The sequence below is a fragment of the Oncorhynchus kisutch genome, linkage group LG5 (assembly GCF_002021735.2).
Source record: "Oncorhynchus kisutch isolate 150728-3 linkage group LG5, Okis_V2, whole genome shotgun sequence".
NCBI classification, from domain to species: Eukaryota; Metazoa; Chordata; class Actinopteri; order Salmoniformes; family Salmonidae; genus Oncorhynchus; species Oncorhynchus kisutch.
The window spans coordinates 72,879,348-72,898,639 of NC_034178.2; the positions used below are offsets into that span (position 1 = coordinate 72,879,348).

General features: G+C 42.3%; 1 protein-coding gene across 2 annotated transcripts in view; it reads right to left on the reverse strand.

Annotated features, from left to right (window-relative positions):
- LOC109891457 (inositol hexakisphosphate kinase 1) overlaps window positions 1-19,292 on the reverse strand; it is an 88,642-nt gene that overhangs the window by 56,979 nt on the left and 12,371 nt on the right. Inside the window, exon 1 of one of the 2 annotated variants that reach the window (XM_031825769.1) lies at window positions 19,096-19,292. This exon is cut by the window's right edge and continues 214 nt beyond it. The exons of the other annotated variant lie outside the window; for it this stretch is intronic. The gene's annotated coding sequence lies outside the window, so the exon portion shown is untranslated. The remainder of the gene's footprint in view (window positions 1-19,095) is intronic. 2 annotated transcript variants of the gene reach the window in all.

The following is a 19,292-nucleotide window of genomic DNA, read 5'->3' on the forward strand; positions in this document are numbered from 1 at the left end:
TTGTTTTTCCCACCAGAGATGTCTTCTCCTCTGGTCAGTATTGTTTTTCCCACCAGAGATGTCTTCTTCTCCTCTGGTCAGTATTGTTTTTCCCACCAGAGATGTCTTCTTCTCCTCTGGTCAGTATTGTTTTTCCCACCAGAGATGTCTTCTTCTCCTCTGGTCAGTATTGTTTTTCCCACCAGAGATGTCTTCTCCTCTGGTCAGTATTGTTTTTCCCACCAGAGATGTCTTCTTCTCCTCTGGTCAGTATTGTTTTTCCCACCAGAGATGTCTTCTTCTCCTCTGGTAAGTATTGTTTTTCCCACCAGAGATGTCGTCTTCTCCTCTGGTCAGTATTGTTTTTCCCACCAGAGATGTCGTCTTCTCCTCTGGTCAGTATTGTTTTTCCCACCAGAGATGTCGTCTTCTCCTCTGGTCAGTATTGTTTTTCCCACCAGAGATGTCTTCTTCTCCTCTGGTCAGTATTGTTTTTCCACCAGAGATGTCTTCTTCACCTGTAGACTGTAAAAGGTTGTCACCAGGGTCACAGGGGTAGACACCGACAGAGCATGTGTCCAAAATGGCACCCTATTCCCTATAGGTCCTTGTCGAAATGAGTGCACTATAATAGGGAATAGGGTGCTATTTGGCACGTATCCAGAGACTGGCCACTTAAAGGTTTATAGAGGAAGCTCATTAGTTAGAGCTATGGTCAATACTGTTTACTGAGCATGGTACTGGCAATCCTAACACACTGCTCTGAGGAGGAAATCAAAGAAACCAGAGTAAGGGCACTACACTATGAGGACAGGATCAGGGGGGAATAGAGAGAGCAGAGGGGAATGAGTGAGACAGACTGTTATGAGAAGGAGGAGAAGGGAGGAGGAATAAAAGCGAGAGCAAGCAGGAGAGAAGGAATTGAGTCTGTTTATGTTAGGAGAAGAGGAATAGAGAAGCAGAGAAATACTGTTTATATCAGGAGAAGGGAATGGGGAGGACTGCTGTAGCAGGATTACCACAGGGCTCTCAGAGAGAGCAGAGATGAGTCATCAGACACAGTCGAGCAGAAGAACATGGAGGAGAGAAGGATGGGAGAAGAATAAGAGGAGAGGAGAGTGTACCCACTGTACACTGTATTGCCATGCAGTTGAGACATAAGATACCTTTGAATGGAAATAGCCCCTTTTTCCAGCCTATATGATTAGCTAGCGTTTTGAATTGAGTCCTACGTCCACGCAGCTCTGGTGAACAGGCTAGCTAGTGTTTGATTAGCTAGCGTTTTGAATTGAGTCCTACGTCCACGCAGCTCTGGTGAACAGGTTAGCTAGCATTTTGAATTGAGTCCTACGTCCACGCAGCTCTGGTGAACAGGCTAGCTAGCGTTTGATTAGCTAGCGTTTTGAATTGAGTTCTATGTCCACGCAGCTCTGGTGAACAGGTTAGCTAGCGTTTGATTAGCTAGCGTTTTGAATTGAGTCCTACGTCCACGCAGCTCTGGTGAACAGGTTAGCTAGCGTTTGATTAGCTAGCGTTTTGAATTGAGTCCTACGTCCACGTAGCTCTGGTAAACAGGTTAGCTAGCGTTTGATTAGCTAGCGTTTTGAATTGAGTCCTACGTCCACGCAGCTCTGGTGAACAGTGCTGAGCTTCATAAGAGAGATTAGGTAACATTACGGACACTAGCAATATCAACGTTGAATACATTTCCGGTGACCATCAGCTAGTACCCCCCTCTGAGTATGGTGAAGTTATTAATTACACTTTGGACAGTTTATGAATACACCCATTCACTACAAAAATACAGAAGTCCTTCCAAACTCAGTTCCTGGGGAGGAAGGAAACTTAAGATGGATCAACAACAGTGTAGTTACTCCACATTACTAACCTACACTGAACCAAAATATAAATGAAACATGCAATAATTTCAAACATTTTATTAAGTTACAATTCATATAAGGAAATCAGTCAATTTAAATAAATTCATTAGGCCCTAATCTATGGATTTCACATGACTGGGAATACAGATATGCATCTATTGGTCACAGCTACCTTTAAAAAAAGGTAGGGTCAGAAAACCAGCCGATCTAGTGATCACCATTTGCCTCATAAATTAAGTGCAGACAAAATCCTAGAGGAAAACCTAGTTCAGTCTGCTTTCTACCAGACACGGGGAGATGAATTCACCTTTCAGCAGGACAATACCCTAAAACACAAGGTCAAATCTACACTGGAGTTAATTACCATGACGACAGTGAACGTTCCATAGTTAACCATTCCGCCTTGGGCTGTTATTTCTGATTTTAAAACATAAATATGTCCAGTGAAAGCAGATATGCAATTGATTCACACCAAAAAGATGTGGATACACATTGTCCTGAACGCTAATCAATTTAAAAGATCTTAAATTCTCTGCTCCGATTTCCTTGTTTACAGCAGGTCATTTCATAGAGAACTGTCAGAGATGATACATTCTCTGCTCTGTTTTGCTTGTTTACAGCAGGTCATTTCATAGAGAACTGTCAGAGATGATAAATTCTCTGCTCTGTTTTGCTTGTTTACAGCAGGTCATTTCATAGAGAACTGTCAGAGATGATAAATTCTCTGCTCTGTTTTGCTTGTTTACAGCAGGTCATTTCATAGAGAACTGTCAGATGATAAATTCTCTGCTCTGTTTTGCTTGTTTACAGCAGGTCATTTCATAGAGAACTGTCAGAGATGATAAATTCTCTGCTCTGTTTTGCTTGTTTACAGCAGGTCATTTCATAGAGAACTGTCAGAGATGATACATTCTCTGCTCTGTTTTGCTTGTTTACAGCAGGTCATTTCATAGAGAACTGTCAGAGATGATACATTCTCTGCTCTGTTTTGCTTGTTTACAGCAGGTCATTTCATAGAGAACTGTCAGAGGCATCAACATTAGGAGAATGAAAGCGCTAACAGCGGCGCCCGTTCTAAAACCTGGCTGTGGACTGTGGTATTGTCAGCAACCAATCGTCGTGTCGGAGATATAAAATAAATGGATATTCCTTTCGCACACAACGGAATGGAGCATTTAAATACAGCATGTGGTGTGCAGATCATTACATTTAAATACAGACCATTACATTTAAATACAGATCATTACATTTAAATACAGATCATTACATTTAAATACAGCGTGTAGTGTACAGATCATTACATTTAAATACAGATCGTTACATTTAAATACAGATCATTACATTTAATACAGCGTGTGGTGTACAGATCATTACATTTAAATACAGATCGTTACATTTAAATACCGATCATTACATTTAATACAGCCTGTGGTGTACAGATCATTACATGTAAATACAGATCATTACATTTAATGCAGCCTGTAGTGTACAGATCATTACATGTAAATACAGATCATTACATTTAATGCAGCCTGTAGTGTACAGATCATTACATGTAGATACAGATCATTACATGTAGATACAGATCATTACATTTAATGCAGCCTGTAGTGTACAGATCATTACATGTAGATACAGATCATTACATTTAATGCAGCCTGTAGTGTGCAGATCATTACATGTAAATACAGATCATTACATTTAATGCAGCCTGTAGTGTACAGATCATTACATTTAATACAGCCTGTAGTGTACAGATCATTACATTTAATACAGCCTGTAGTGTACAGATCATTACATTTAATACAGCCTGTAGTGTACAGATCATTACATTTAATACAGCCTGTAGTGTACAGATCATTACATTTAATACAGCCTGTAGTGTACAGATCATTACATTTAATACAGCCTGTAGTGTACAGATCATTACATTTAATACAGCCTGTAGTGTACAGATCATTACATTTAATACAGCCGGTAAGTGTACAGATCATTACATTTAATACAGCCGGTAAGTGTACAGATCATTACATTTAATACAGCCTGTAGTGTACAGATCATTACATTTAATACAGCCTGTAGTGTACAGATCATTACATTTAATACAGCCGGTAAGTGTACAGATCATTACATTTAATACAGCCTGTAGTGTACAGATCATTACATTTAATACAGCCTGTAGTGTACAGATCATTACATTTAATACAGCCTGTAGTGTACAGATCATTACATTTAATACAGCCTGTAGTGTACAGATCATTACATTTAATACAGCCTGTAGTGTACAGATCATTACATTTAATACAGCCTGTAGTGTACAGATCATTACATTTAATACAGCCTGTAGTGTACAGATCATTACATTTAATACAGCCTGTAGTGTACAGATCATTACATTTAATACAGCCTGTAGTGTACAGATCATTACATTTAATACAGCCTGTAGTGTACAGATCATTACATTTAATACAGCCTGTAGTGTACAGATCATTACATTTAATACAGCCTGTAGTGTACAGATCATTACATTTAATACAGCCTGTAGTGTACAGATCATTACATTAATACAGCCTGTAGTGTGCAGATCATTACATTTAATACAGCCTGTAGTGTACAGATCATTACATTTAATACAGCCTGTAGTGTACAGATCATTACATTTAATACAGCCTGTAGTGTACAGATCATTACATTTAATACAGCCTGTAGTGTACAGATCATTACATTTAATACAGCCTGTAGTGTACAGATCATTACATTTAATACAGCCTGTAGTGTACAGATCATTACATTTAATACAGCCTGTAGTGTACAGATCATTACATTTAATACAGCCTGTAGTGTACAGATCATTACATTTAATACAGCCTGTAGTGTACAGATCATTACATTTAATACAGCCTGTAGTGTACAGATCATTACATTTAATACAGCCTGTAGTGTACAGATCATTACATTTAATACAGCCTGTAGTGTACAGATCATTACATTTAATACAGCCTGTAGTGTACAGATCATTACATTTAAGAGCTTGAGCAATGATATTAGTTTTTAATGGAAAACACAATTACAATGAAGGCTTGTTGTGTAACTAAAAGATGACCGAGATTGATAACAGCTGCGTGTAGCCTAGCCCTATTTGCATTGGTGTGTGTGTGTGTGTGTGTGTGTGTGTGTGTGTGTGTGATATCTTGTCTGCATGAGTGGTTGACAGAGGAATGTGGACAATGTGTTCCTGCATTAGGCACGGGTCGGAAGCAGCTGGGTCAGTGAAAAAGCTAAACTACTGGAGGTTCATGGAAAAGACATCACCCAGTTTGTCCACGACAGTACCATGGGTTGATTGGGCCTTCTCTCAACGAATCTTTCCTTGATTCCGCACATCTGCTCTCCTCATCATCACCTCCTCCTCCTCTTCAAAAAGAGGGAGAAATTCCTCTCCTCCAATACGTTTTAAAGAAGGAGGTGGCGAGAAGAGAGGACCCGAGGAAAGAGTCATTGAAACAGATCCATGAACGTGATCAGACAGGGACCACAGAGGCGTCACTACAGTCCCTGGTTTGAATCCGGGCTGTATCACAACCGGCCGTCCCATAGGGCGGCGCACAATTGTCTCAGCATCGTCCAGTTAAAAGGGATGGTTTGGCCGGCTTAGGTCGTCATTGTAAAATAAGAATTAGTTCTTAACTGACTTGCCTAGTTAAATAAAAAATTAAAATATGCATCTCTCTCCCACAGTCCACAGAGTAAACAACACTAGTCTCAAGAGTGTTGTCAACATAGTATACACACACACACACACACACACACTTCAGGGGTCAACACAGTACACACACACTTCAGGGGTCAACACAGTACACACACACACACACGTCTCAGGGGTCAACACAGTACACACACACACACACACGTCTCAGGGGTCAACACAGTACACACACACACACGTCTCAGGGGTCAACACAGTACACACACACACACACACACGTCTCAGGGGTCAACACAGTACACACACACACACACACGTCTCAGGGGTCAACACAGTACACACACACACACACTTCAGGGGTCAACACAGTACACACACACACGTCTCAGGGGTCAACACAGTACACACATACACACACGTCTCAGGGGTCAACACAGTACACACACACACACACACGTCTCAGGGGTCAACACAGTACACACACACACACACACACACTTCAGGGGTCAACACAGTACACACACACACTTCAGGGGTCAACACAGTACACACACACACACTTCAGGGGTCAACACAGTACACACACACACACTTCAGGGGTCAACACAGTACACACACACACACTTCAGGGGTCAACACAGTACACACACGTCTCAGGGGTGTTTAAAGACTAAAATAGACATGTGTGTGCGGCTGTGGCCACATCTGACTCTGGATGGAATCACTTTGTCAAGAGACAAATATTTGCTCAAAACCAGTTGTTGTTGTTGTTGTCGTCGTCGTCGTTGTCATCCCCCCCAGCAGAATAGCTTGACCTTACAGGACAGGAAAAAGAAGAATGAATTCCTCCTCTGTATTTCTGTTCATAGGACTGCAGTATTCAACTCACACTGATACGTGGTAAAGAGATCAATGGAATTAGACCAAAACAATGGAAAATGCGTCTCCCTGTTCAATATGTCACGCACGCGTTCAACTAGCGCCACCCATTTCTATAAGGGCTCGCTACGCGACCAGTTTAACACGAACGAGAGTTAGCATTTTTTCCCCCTTCTGTCCTAAACCCCTCCAAAAAAAAAGGACAACTTCTAAAATGTTACGCAGCGGAATCTGATTTTAGTAATAACTACATCATGTGCCTGTTAGAACACATAAAACATTAGATTTTTTTACGAATATCCACTTGGTTCGATCAGATTTCCTGACCGCGTCCATGCGCTATCCACCACTGTGTGTTCCATAGAGCTCTTTACAACAGGTATATACTAACACTGAATGAGAAACACTGACCTCAGACCACTAGGTCAGGCCCAGCGGTAGGCTCAGGCCCGGCGGTAGGCTCAGGCCCGGCGGTAGGCTCAGGCCCGGCGTTAGGGTCAGGCCCGGCGGTTAGGGTCAGGCCCCCCACTGTCCCACCATGTAGGTCTATCTGAAATCTAGTCATCCATAGCATCATGGTATAAACAGACATGTGGTGAGTCAAGTCAAGTGGGGTTTTGGAACGGATTATTACAGACCACTAGGCCTCATCAACAACAACAACAACAACAACAACAACAACATGAAAGGGAGAAGAGCGAAGGCTTCGTTTCGTCCACACAAACAAAAGCATTAATGTGTGCCTCTTAAGATTTTCCATCCGATGTGGTTGGATCCTCGTGTGGCTGCTAAGCTCCATTTAAGCACTTACATCATCGCGGGTCAGGACGGATGACAGAGGGAGCCTCCATGTCATTAGACTGCAACATAGAGATGAAATGATACCACACCTCCTAACCTTGCAATAGCATCTTCTTTGATAGCATTAGGCAGCGCAATTGACCTCCAACTTTAAAATAGTTAATTTTCTAGAGCAACGCAGCCCCCCTAAGTGACTCCTATTGTCTTCTCAGGAATTTTGTCACTTCTGTGTAGCAGAGGTTCTGTTGTGATAGCATCCTGTAGGTCTGATATCTGATTGGATATTGACCAATAGCATAGCGGTTGAGTTAACAACTCATATTTTGAATCCAACAAGTCAGATGTTGTGGTGAGAGACTGTCATTCTCCCCATCTCCCCCAAGAGCTATGGACCATGTCTCTCTCTCCCCCCTCTCTGATCATGCCTAGATACTTCACTTAAAAACACCCACACCAGTAGAATGCTGACCCATGATGTTGCATGACGATTTAAGTCAATAAGTCATTGTTTTAGTTAAAGTATGATATATATGGTCTTGATGTGACAAACCCGAAGCACACGCTTTGTGCAAATTCAATGACGTGTCATTTCCTATTAAATTACCTGCCACTGATATTTTTAGACTACGGGCTGGGTTTCAGGGCTGGGTTTCACAGGCTGGGTTTCATTTAAAATGGTACCATCCAACAGAGTGGCATTGTTTATTAATCAGAAACACCTGCAAAGTTCACGAGTCATAGCTGAGCAATATAATAGATCATCTTTGGCTACAGCAAAGATGGTGTATAAATGAAGATGGTGTACTGAGGACGTTCACCATTGAAAAGAAAATCCATTCCGGTCTACTTAAGGGGGCGTGTCTCCCATACACTCCAATGCATTAGCAGCTGGATCTGGTCTACTTTGTTAATGGACGGTCATTGAACCAGAAAAAAAAAAAGTGATTGGGGTGTCACGCTTCTTCTTCAGTCTCTGGCAGCCTGCGTCATTCTTCGGAGCTGGAAACTAAACAACAATTTCCCTTATAGAACAGGAATTGACTCTCCCGAGTGGCGCAGCTACAGTAACTACAGTCCATGGTTCGAATCCAGGCTGTACCACAGCCGTGATTGGGAGTCCCTTAGGGCAGTGCACAATTGGCAAAAGCGTCGTCAGGGTTTGGCCGGGGTAGGCCGTTAATTGTGTCTAAGAATTTGTTCTTAACTGACTTGCCTAGTTAAATAAAGTTTAAATTAAAAATAATAATAACAATAACAACAACAACAACGTTGAAATAGGGGTGATATCTCTCTCTGGTGAGGACCTTTAATGTTTTGTTAATGTCAGTATTGTCTTGTAACTTAATATTTATGCCTTATGTGAATCCATTCATTTTACAATGACATGAAATATAAATGCCTTTAGAATTCAAATGTTCAGATCTTTATTGATAGCCAATTCCTGTCACTCAACTATAGTCTCTTGTATTGCTTTATTTGTTTATTTCACCTTTATTTAACCAGGTAGGCCAGTTGAGAACACCTTTATTTAACCAGGTAGGCCAGTTGAGAACACCTTTATTTAACCAGGTAGGCATGAGGAGTTAAGGCAATAAATAGGCCATAGGAGCAAATAATTACAATTCAGCAGATTAACACTGGATTGATAAATGAGCAGATGATGATGTGCAAGTAGAGATATTGGTGTGCAAAAGAGCAAAAAAGTACATAAAAACAGTATGGGGGATGAGGTAGGTAGATTGGGTGGGCTATTTACAGATGGACTATGTACAGCTGCAGCGATCGGTTAGCTGCTCAGATAGTTGATGTTTAAAGTTGGCGAGGGAAATAAAAAAAGTCTCCAACTTCAGCGATTTTTGCAATTCGTTCCAGTCGCTGGCAGCAGAGAACTGAAAGGAAAGGCTGCCAAATGAGGTGTTGGCTTTAGGGATGATCAGTGAGATATAGCTGCTGGAGCACGTGCTACGGGTGGGTGTTGTTATCGTGACCAGTGAACTGAGATAAGGTGGAGCTTTATGGAGTCAGATAAACATTTTTGATAGACTTTGTTTACTGTTAATTGCATTATGGGTAGTATGTGAGTATTACCCCACAACAAATCAGAAAAATGTTTCTTTAGTTCTTCTTCTATGAGTGTATTGGAATTCATAAATAGTCCCATCGAAATAACTACTTCAAAATGGTTAAAGTACTCAGTGGCAAAACAAAAACAGGCTTTGGTCCAAGTGTGCCCTCTATCCAACTCTATGGACTACAGTAACATCCAGGTCAAGATTATCAGCTATTTCTATCAGTAGTCCGTTAGAGACACAGGCACGCCATGCAAAAGGCCACAGTGAGCCTCAGACCAGCCAAGGACTTCCAGGAAAACCATGTCTGAAAGATAAGGGTTGTACCATTCCACAAATTTCTTAGGATTTCCTGTAAATTTTGCAACCCTACTCCAGTTGCCTCAGTATTCTAGCATAGATAGACATCACATAGGGTATAGTATATAGACAACGATATATCAATGATTGATTCTACCACGTAACAGTACACAGCCTTTCCACCATAGAAATGGAATAAAAGGGATTATCCCCTACTGGCCATCGGGGCGGCCATCGGGGCGGACATCCCCCACTGGCCATCGGGGCGGAGCGGACATCCCCCACTGGCCATCGGGGCGGACATCCCCCACTGGCCATCGGGGCGGACATCCCCCACTGGCCATCGGGGCGGACATCCCCCACTGGCCATCGGGGCGGACATCCCCCACTGGCCATCGGGGCGGACATCCCCCACTGGCCATCGGGGCGGACATCCCCCACTGGCCATCGGGGCGGACATCCCCCACTGGCCATCGGGGCGGACATCCCCCACTGGCCATCGGGGCGGACATCCCCCACTGGCCATCGGGGCGGACATCCCCCACTGGCCATCGGGGCGGACATCCCCCACTGGCCATCGGGGCAGATATCTCCAACATTTCCCCTGTGAGAGATTTTGGCTAACCTAAACCCTCGATTCAAGCTACAGCATGCAGAGCGTAACAGGCATGGGAGGAAATGAATGTAGATCTTATTTGAATGTGTGAAGCTCAGAGTAGCTGTTATCTATTGTAGCAGAGATATTTCTCTATTTCATTTTCAATGCATTTGTTCAATGCATTAGTTTTGGCATTATGGGTGGGGTATTGTGTGTGTAGATGGGTGAAAAAAACAATTCTATTGAATCCTTTTTGAATTCAGACTAACAAAACGTGGAATAAGTCATGGAATATGAATACTTTTGAGAGAGACACAATGAGTGTACAAAACATTAGGAACACCTTCCTAATATTGAGTGCCGCCACCCCCCTCTTTTGTCCTCAGAACAGCCTGAATTTGTTGCGGCATGGACTCTACAAGGTGTTGAAGGCGTTCCACAGGGATGCTGGCCCATGTTGACTCTACAAGGTGTTGAAGGCGTTTCACAGGGATGCTGGCCCATGTTGATGCCAACGCTTCCCACAGTTGTGTCCAGTTGGCTGGATGTCCTTTGTGTGATGGACCATTCTTGATACACACAGGAAACTGTTGAGCGTGAAAACCCCAGCAGCGTTGCCGTTCTTGACACGTTCAAACCAGTGCGCCTGGCACCTACTGCCATATCCTGTTCAAAGGCACTTAAATCTTTCGTCTTGCCCATTCACCCTCTGAATGGCACACATACACAATCCATGTCTCAACTACCTCATGGCTTAAAAATCCTTCTTTAACCTGTCTCCTCCCCTTCATCTACACTGATTGAAGTGGCCACCAGCTGGGCGACCCTGGTTTAAAGAGTTTAAAACCTACGTTTCCAGACTGTTTAGGCTTCATAGTAACAAGGTCTACCAATGTAATTATATCAAGAAGTATATCATCAACACAGATCTAGCCTACAGCTACACTGTGAGACATTGAAAATGACTTTTAATTTGCTTGATTCCCCAAATGGCACCCAATTCCCTATGGGCCCTGGTCTAAAGTAGTGCACCCTATACCCTATGGGGCCTGGTCTAAAGTAATGCACCCTATGGGGCCTGGTCTAAAGTAGTGCACCCTATACCCTATGGGGCCTGGTCTAAAGTAGTGCACCCTATACCCTATAGGCCCTGGTCTAAAGTAGTGCACCCTATACCCTATGGGCCCTGGTCTAAAGTAGTGCACCCTATACCCTATGGGCCCTGGTCTAAAGTAGTGCACCCTATACCCTATGGGGCCTGGTCTAAAGTAGTGCACCCTATACCCTATAGGCCCTGGTCTAAAGTAGTGCACCCTATGGGGCCTGGTCTAAAGTAGTCCACTGTATAGGGAATAAGCCAAAAAGACATGAGCTCCAACCTCAGCTGGGAACTGGGGTGAGTGGGTGGGAGTTGCAAATAGATATAAATAGTAAATAATATGGTAAAACGTGGTTTAAATGACATCTTTCTAACTGCAAGCAAATCATCACAGCATGTTCCACCAAGAAGAGCAGGACCCAATACGTACCAACCGTATCAGAGTAGGAATGCTGATCTAGGATCAGGAGCTATACAACAACAAAAATAAGTCTGAACTGATCCTAGATCAGAACTTCTACTCAGACAATGAATACAAACCCATAACTATACTGATCCTAGATCAGAACTCCTACTCAGACAATGAATACAAACCCATAACTATACTGATCCTAGATCAGAACTCCTACTCAGACAATGAATACAAACCCATAACTATACTGATCCTAGATCAGAACTACTCAGACAATGAATACAAACTGATAACTATACTGATCCTAGATCAGAACTCCTACTCAGACAATGAATACAAACCCATAACTATACTGATCCTAGATCAGAACTCCTACTCAGACAATGAATACAAACCCATAACTATACTGATCCTAGATCAGAACTCCTACTCAGACAATGAATACAAACCCATAACTATACTGATCCTAGATCAGAACTCCTACTCAGACAATGAATACAAACCCATAACTATACTGATCCTAGATCAGAACTCCTACTCAGACAATGAATACAAACCCATAACTATACTGATCCTAGATCAGAACTCCTACTCAGACAATGAATACAAACTGATAACTATACTGATCCTAGATCAGAACTCCTACTCAGACAATGAATACAAACTGATAACTATACTGATCCTAGATCAGAACTCCTACTCAGACAATGAATACAAACCCATAACTATACTGATCCTAGATCAGAACTCCTACTCAGACAATGAATACAAACCCATAACTATACTGATCCTAGATCAGAACTCCTACTCAGACAATGAATACAAACCCATAACTATACTGATCCTAGATCAGAACTCCTACTCAGACAATGAATACAAACCCATAACTATACTGATCCTAGATCAGAACTCCTACTCAGACAATGAATACAAACCCATAACTATACTGATCCTAGATCAGAACTACTACTCAGACAATGAATACAAACCCATAACTATACTGATCCTAGATCAGAACTCCTACTCAGACAATGAATACAAACTGATAACTATACTGATCCTAGATCAGAACTTCTACTCAGACAATGAATACAAACTGATAACTATACTGATCCTAGATCAGAACTCCTACTCAGACAATGAATACAAACCCATAACTATACTGATCCTAGATCAGAACTCCTACTCAGACAATGAATACAAACCCATAACTATACTGATCCTAGATCAGAACAAATACTTACCCTTTCAAGTACATTAGTATTCTCTATAGCCTCTATGAGCAACAGAGTCCCCAAATCCAGTATAAAATCAAGAAAGAGTATTATATAGAGCCATTATTGGATGGATCTCCGTTCCATCTCCTATTGTTCAAGTGAACAGCAAACCTGTTTAAAAAAAAAAGATTTAAAAAAACAGATGAAGCAACACTTCACCACACACGCACACACACACACACACACACACACACGCACACACACAAAACGCCTCTCCCCTATTTGACCTAGATAAGTTTGTGTGTATTCATATGTAGGCTATGTATGCCTTTAAAAAAAAATGGATGTAGCTCTGTCCTTGAGCTATTCTTGTCTATTAAAATGTTCTGTATTATGTCATGATTCATGTGGAGCCCAGGGAGAGTAGCTGTTGCTTTAGGAAGAGCTGTTCTAATCAAATATCACAATACCAAAGACTGTGTTATATACAAAAGAGACTTATGAATACACACAACCTCAGACACAGACAGACCCGAACTTAGCTTCTCTAAATCAAAGACTACAAAAGAGAAATAAGTTAAAATGTCAAGATTTCACAGACCCACACCCACACTAGGCAAATACAAAACAGACCCACACCCACACTAGGCAACTACAAAACAGACCCACATACCCACACTAGGCAACTACAAACAGACCCACATACCCACACTAGGCAACTACAAACAGACCCACACACACTAGGCAACTACAAACAGACCCACACACACACTAGGCAACTACAACACACACACACACACACACTAGGCAACTACAACACACACACACACTAGGCAACTACAACACACACACACTAGGCAACTACAACACACACACACACACACTAGGCAACTACAACACACACACACACTAGGCAACTACAACACACACACACACTAGGCAACTACAACACACACCCAAACTAGGCAACTACAACACACACCCAAACTAGGCAACTACAACACACACCCAAACTAGGCAACTACAACACACACACACACTAGGCAACTACAAACAGACCCACACACACTAGGCAACTACAAACAGACCCACACACACTAGGCAACTACAAACAGACCCACACACACTAGGCAACTACAAACAGACCCACACACACTAGGCAACTACAACACACACACTAGGCAACTACAACACACACACACACTAGGCAACTACAACACACACCCACACTAGGCAACTACAAACACACACACACACTAGGCAACTACAAACACACACACACACACACACACACACACACAGCAATTACAAAACACACCCACACTAGGCAACTACAACACACACACACACACAGCAATTACAAAACACACCCACACACAGCAATTACAACACACACACACACACAGCAATTACAAAACACACCCACACACAGCAATTACAAAACACACCCACACACAGCAATTACAAAACACACCCACAATTAGGCAACTACACACACACAATTAGGCAACTACACACACACACACAATTAGGCAACTACACACACACACACACACACAATTAGGCAACTACACACACCCACAATTAGGCAACTACACACACCCACAATTAGGCAACTACACACACCCACAATTAGGCAACTACAAACACACCAGGCAACTACAAACACACACAATTAGGCAAACACACACACACACACACACACACACACACACACACACACACACACACACACACACACTAGGCAACCGCACGCACGGCGGTTGCACGCACCGCAACCACGCGCGCGCACGGCAACCACGCGCGCGCACGGCAACCACGCGCACGCACGGCAACCACGCGCACGCACGGCCACCACGCGCACGGCCACCACGCGCACGGCCACCACGCGCACGGCCACCACGCGCACGGCCACCACGCGCACGGCCACCACGCAATTAATAACTTCACCCTGCTCAAAGGGATATTCAATTGTTGCGAGACATTGGAAAACCTCCCTGGTCTTTGTGGTTGAATCTGTGTTTGAAATTCACTGCTCGACTGAGGGACCTCAGAGATAATTGTACGTGTGGGGGTACAGAGATGAGGTAGTCATTCAAAAATCATGTTAAACACTATTATTGAATGCAGAGTGAGTATGTAACTTCTTAAGCACATTTTTACTCTTTAAATGATTTAGGCTTGCATTACCAAAGGGGTTGAATACTTATTGACTAAAGACATTTCACCTTTTCATTTTTAATTAAGTTGTAAAAAAACATTTTTTAAAAACATACAGAAAACATAATTCCACTGACATTATGGGGTAATGTGTGTAGTTGGTCAGTGACAAAACAAATCTCAATGTAGTCCATTTTAAATTCAGGCTGTAACAACAAACCTGTGGGAAAAGTCAAGGGGTGTGAATACGGTCTGTAGTCAAAATGTTGTTGATTTTAATTAACAGAATACTCCATGACATGAATAGTAGATGGTAGTATTGTCAAACGTGTCGACAAGGGTGATGCAACTTATCAGTGAAAATAACCCCGGGGTGGGTAGGAGGAGGCACAAGGCAGAACTAGACAGCTGTTGATCCCCAATGCCCTTCCTTATGAACTGTTCTCACTGAACAAAAAAAGACTGCACTTACACAGGCATTTTCTTTTATGGGCTTAGGTGGTGGGCGTAGCAGGGGGCGTGACAGAGATTACATTTATATTACATTTTAGAGGACCTAGGATCAATGGAGACACTCAAGGTTTTTTTTTTTTTTTTTCTAAATCATGCATCTTTTGAAACATTCACAAATAGTAATGGCCTCTAAACTTTCCAGCTGCCTACTGAACCATATTCCAACTAAACTACTGAAAGAGCTACTTCCTGTGCTTGGCCCTCATATGCAGAGCATAATAAATGTCTCCCTATCTAACAGATATGTACCAAATGTACTAAAAGTGGCAGCAACAAAGCCTCTCCTGAAATAATATTTAGTGAAAAAATTTTTTTAAATGGCCTTTATCGAATTTCTCATTCCTCTCAAAAATGTAAGAAAAAGTTGTTGCTAAGCAACTCACTGCCTTTCTGAAGACAGCTAATGTCTACTAAACGCTCCAGTCATCATAGCACTGAGATCGCACTCGTAAAGGTGGTAAATTACCTTTTAATGACCTCAGACCAAGGCTTTGTGTTTGTCCTCCTGCTCCTAGACCTTAGTGCCGGTTTCTACACCATCGATCACCACATTCTTTTGGAGAGATTGGAAACCCTAATTGGTCGACATGGACATGTTCTTGCCTGGTCGAGATCATATCGTTCAGAAAGATGTCAGTTCATCTCTGTGGATGGTTTGTCCTCTGACAAATCAATGGTAAGTTTCGGTGTTCCTCAAGGTTCCGTTCTTGGACCACTATTATTTTCACTATATACGCTAGTGGTCATTCGGAAATACAATGTCAACTTTCACTGCCATGCAGACGAAACACAGCTGTACATTTCAATGAAACATAGTGAAGCACCTAAATTGCCTACCCTGGAAGCCTGTGTTTCAGACATAAGGAAGTGGATGGTTGCAAGTTTAAACTTGGACAAAACAGAGATGCTAATTCTAGGTTTTCTCGAAACAAAAATATCTGTTGTTTGACAATGATAGTTGTACAGTCGGCTCAAATAAAACTGAAGGATCTCTGCGTTACTCTGGAACCTGGTCTCTCTGCTGACAAACATATCACAAATATTTAAAGAGCAGCATTTTTCCAGCTTTGTAACATCGCAAAAATCAGACACTTTTTGGCAAACATTTTCTGGCAGAAAAACTAATCCATGCGTTTGTCACTTCTAGATTAAACTACTGTAATGCTTTACTCTCAGGCTACCCGGATAAAACAGTAAATAATCTTCAGTTAGTGCTAAACAAGGCTGCTAGAATCTAGACTAGAACCAAAACATTTGATCATATTACTCCAGTGCTAGCCTCTCTACAGTGGCTTCCTGTTAATTAAGGCCAGTGCTGATTTCAAGGTGTTACTGCTACCCTACAAATCATTACATGGACTTGCTCCTACCGGACGATTTGGTTCTGCCGTACATACCTACACGTACGCTACGGTCACGAGACGCAGGCCTCCTTACTGTTCCTAGAATTTCTGAGCAAACAGCTGGAGGCAGGGCTTTCTCCTATAGAAATACATTTTTATGGAATGGTCTGCCTACCCATATGAGAGACGCAGACTCGGTTTCAAGTCTTTACTGAAGACTCATCTCTTCGGTAGGTCCTATGATTGAGCGTGGTCCTGCCCAGGGGACCGAAAGTGAACGACAAGGCAATGGAGTGACCAACCACCCTTGCCGTCTCTGCCTGGCCGGTTCCCTTATGTCCACTGGGATTCTTTATCTCTGACCATATTACGGGGGCCGAGTCACTAGAATGTTCACACTCTCCAATGCCGTCCCTGGGAGGGGTGAATCACGTCGTACCAGGCTCTCTCAACCTAAGTGGATTGAGTCACTGGCGTGATCTTCATTCCTGTCCACTGACTTGGCTGTCCCCATCCCCAGTCCACCTGGTCATGCTGCTGATCCAGTTTCTGTTGTTAGGCTGCAGCTATGGAATCCTAACCACCTTGTCCCAGACCTGCTTTTATGACACACACACACACACACACACACACACACACCCCCCGGCACCTGCTGTCTCGACCTCTGAATGCTCGGCTATGAAAAGCCATCTGACATTAACTCTGCCCTCTTGCACCCTCTACAACCACTGTGATTATTACTTCACCCTGCTGGTCTTCTTTGAACATCTTGAAAAACGATCTGGCCTTAGCGGCCACGTACTCTTATGATCTCCACCTGGCACACAGAACCTGGTTCCTCTCTAGGTTTCTTTCTAGGTTCCAGGCATTCAAGGAAGTTTTTTTTCCCTAGCCACTGTGCTTCGACATCTGCATTGCTTGCGCTTCTGGTGTTTTTGGCTGGGTTTCTGTATAAGTACTTTGTGACATCTGCTGATGTAAAAAGGGCTTAATAAATAAAATGTGATGGTTTGAGGCCTCCATTAAAAATAAAAAAAGCAAGCATATTTCCTGCAATTACACATACTTTACCATGCAGCTGAGAGAAAATGTGTCAGTTCATTTCCTGCAATTACACATACTTTACCATGCAGCTGAGAGAAAATGTGTCAGTTCATTTCCTGCAATTACACATACTTTACCATGCAGCTGAGAGAAAATGTGTCAGTTCATTTCCTGCAATTACACATACTTTACCATGCAGCTGAGAGAAAATGTGTCAGTTCATTTCCTGCAATTACACATACTTTACCATGCAGCTGAGAGAAAATGTGTCAGTTCATTTCCTGCAATTACACATACTTTACCATGCAGCTGAGAGAAAATGTGTCAGTTCATTTCCTGCGATTCTATGCATTTTGCCAAGGCTAATTCTATTTTATTTTGCTCAAACAATAAAATTAGTACTACTAAATTAATTATTTTGGGAAATTTCAATTCTCCCTGTCTAGTTTTTATTTATTTTGGTGACTGTTAGTTCTCAAAGATACTATAAATTTTAAAATATATATTAGATCCATTATCTTTTCTACATAGTTTATATCTGGTATAGTTGGGGGGGTTTTTGGTTGGTATTTTTACACTTGGACGATCCGAGAAAATGCTTAGGCGGCCAACCCAAGGATTACAACGGCAGAAAAATCCCTGTTAAAGGAGACAGCACTTCGTCTCTAGTCGCAATAAACTAGGCTAATGCAAGAACATCAGCCAATCATTCACACAACAACAACAACACACTTTCTTCATGTATAGATTTATCTTTACTACGTCACATTATTTCCCCATGACAACCACAATAATCTGACACGGTTTTTGCTTGACAACATTACCATAACAATAAAAGGCATGCTCCGACGGCCGGTGTCAGTGTAACGGATATGAAACATACCCTAGCCTACAATGAATAGGATTCCAAGCTACGACCTCAGTCTATCCCAAACACCATGGAATTATAACGGAGCTTAAAAAATTCAAAGAATCCTGTTTAAGAGAAGATTCACACCAATGTGGCTCAAACTAGGAATGAAGAAACTATCAACTACTATCAACTTGAAAAAACACGACCGAAGAAAAGTAGGTACAAAACAGTCTACTCTTTACCTGCTCATTCTGACATCTTCCTTGTGATGAGAGAAGTACAGTAGTATCCAGCCTTAGTGTTTTCCTTCTCTTCCTGTTGTCTCAGTCAGAGCTTGCTAGCCATGTTGTGCTGTGCTAGTCCTATACGAGAGACTGACTGGCTGGCACTCAGCTCAAGATACCTAGGGCTCAAAGAGGGAGGGATTAAAGCCTTTAAG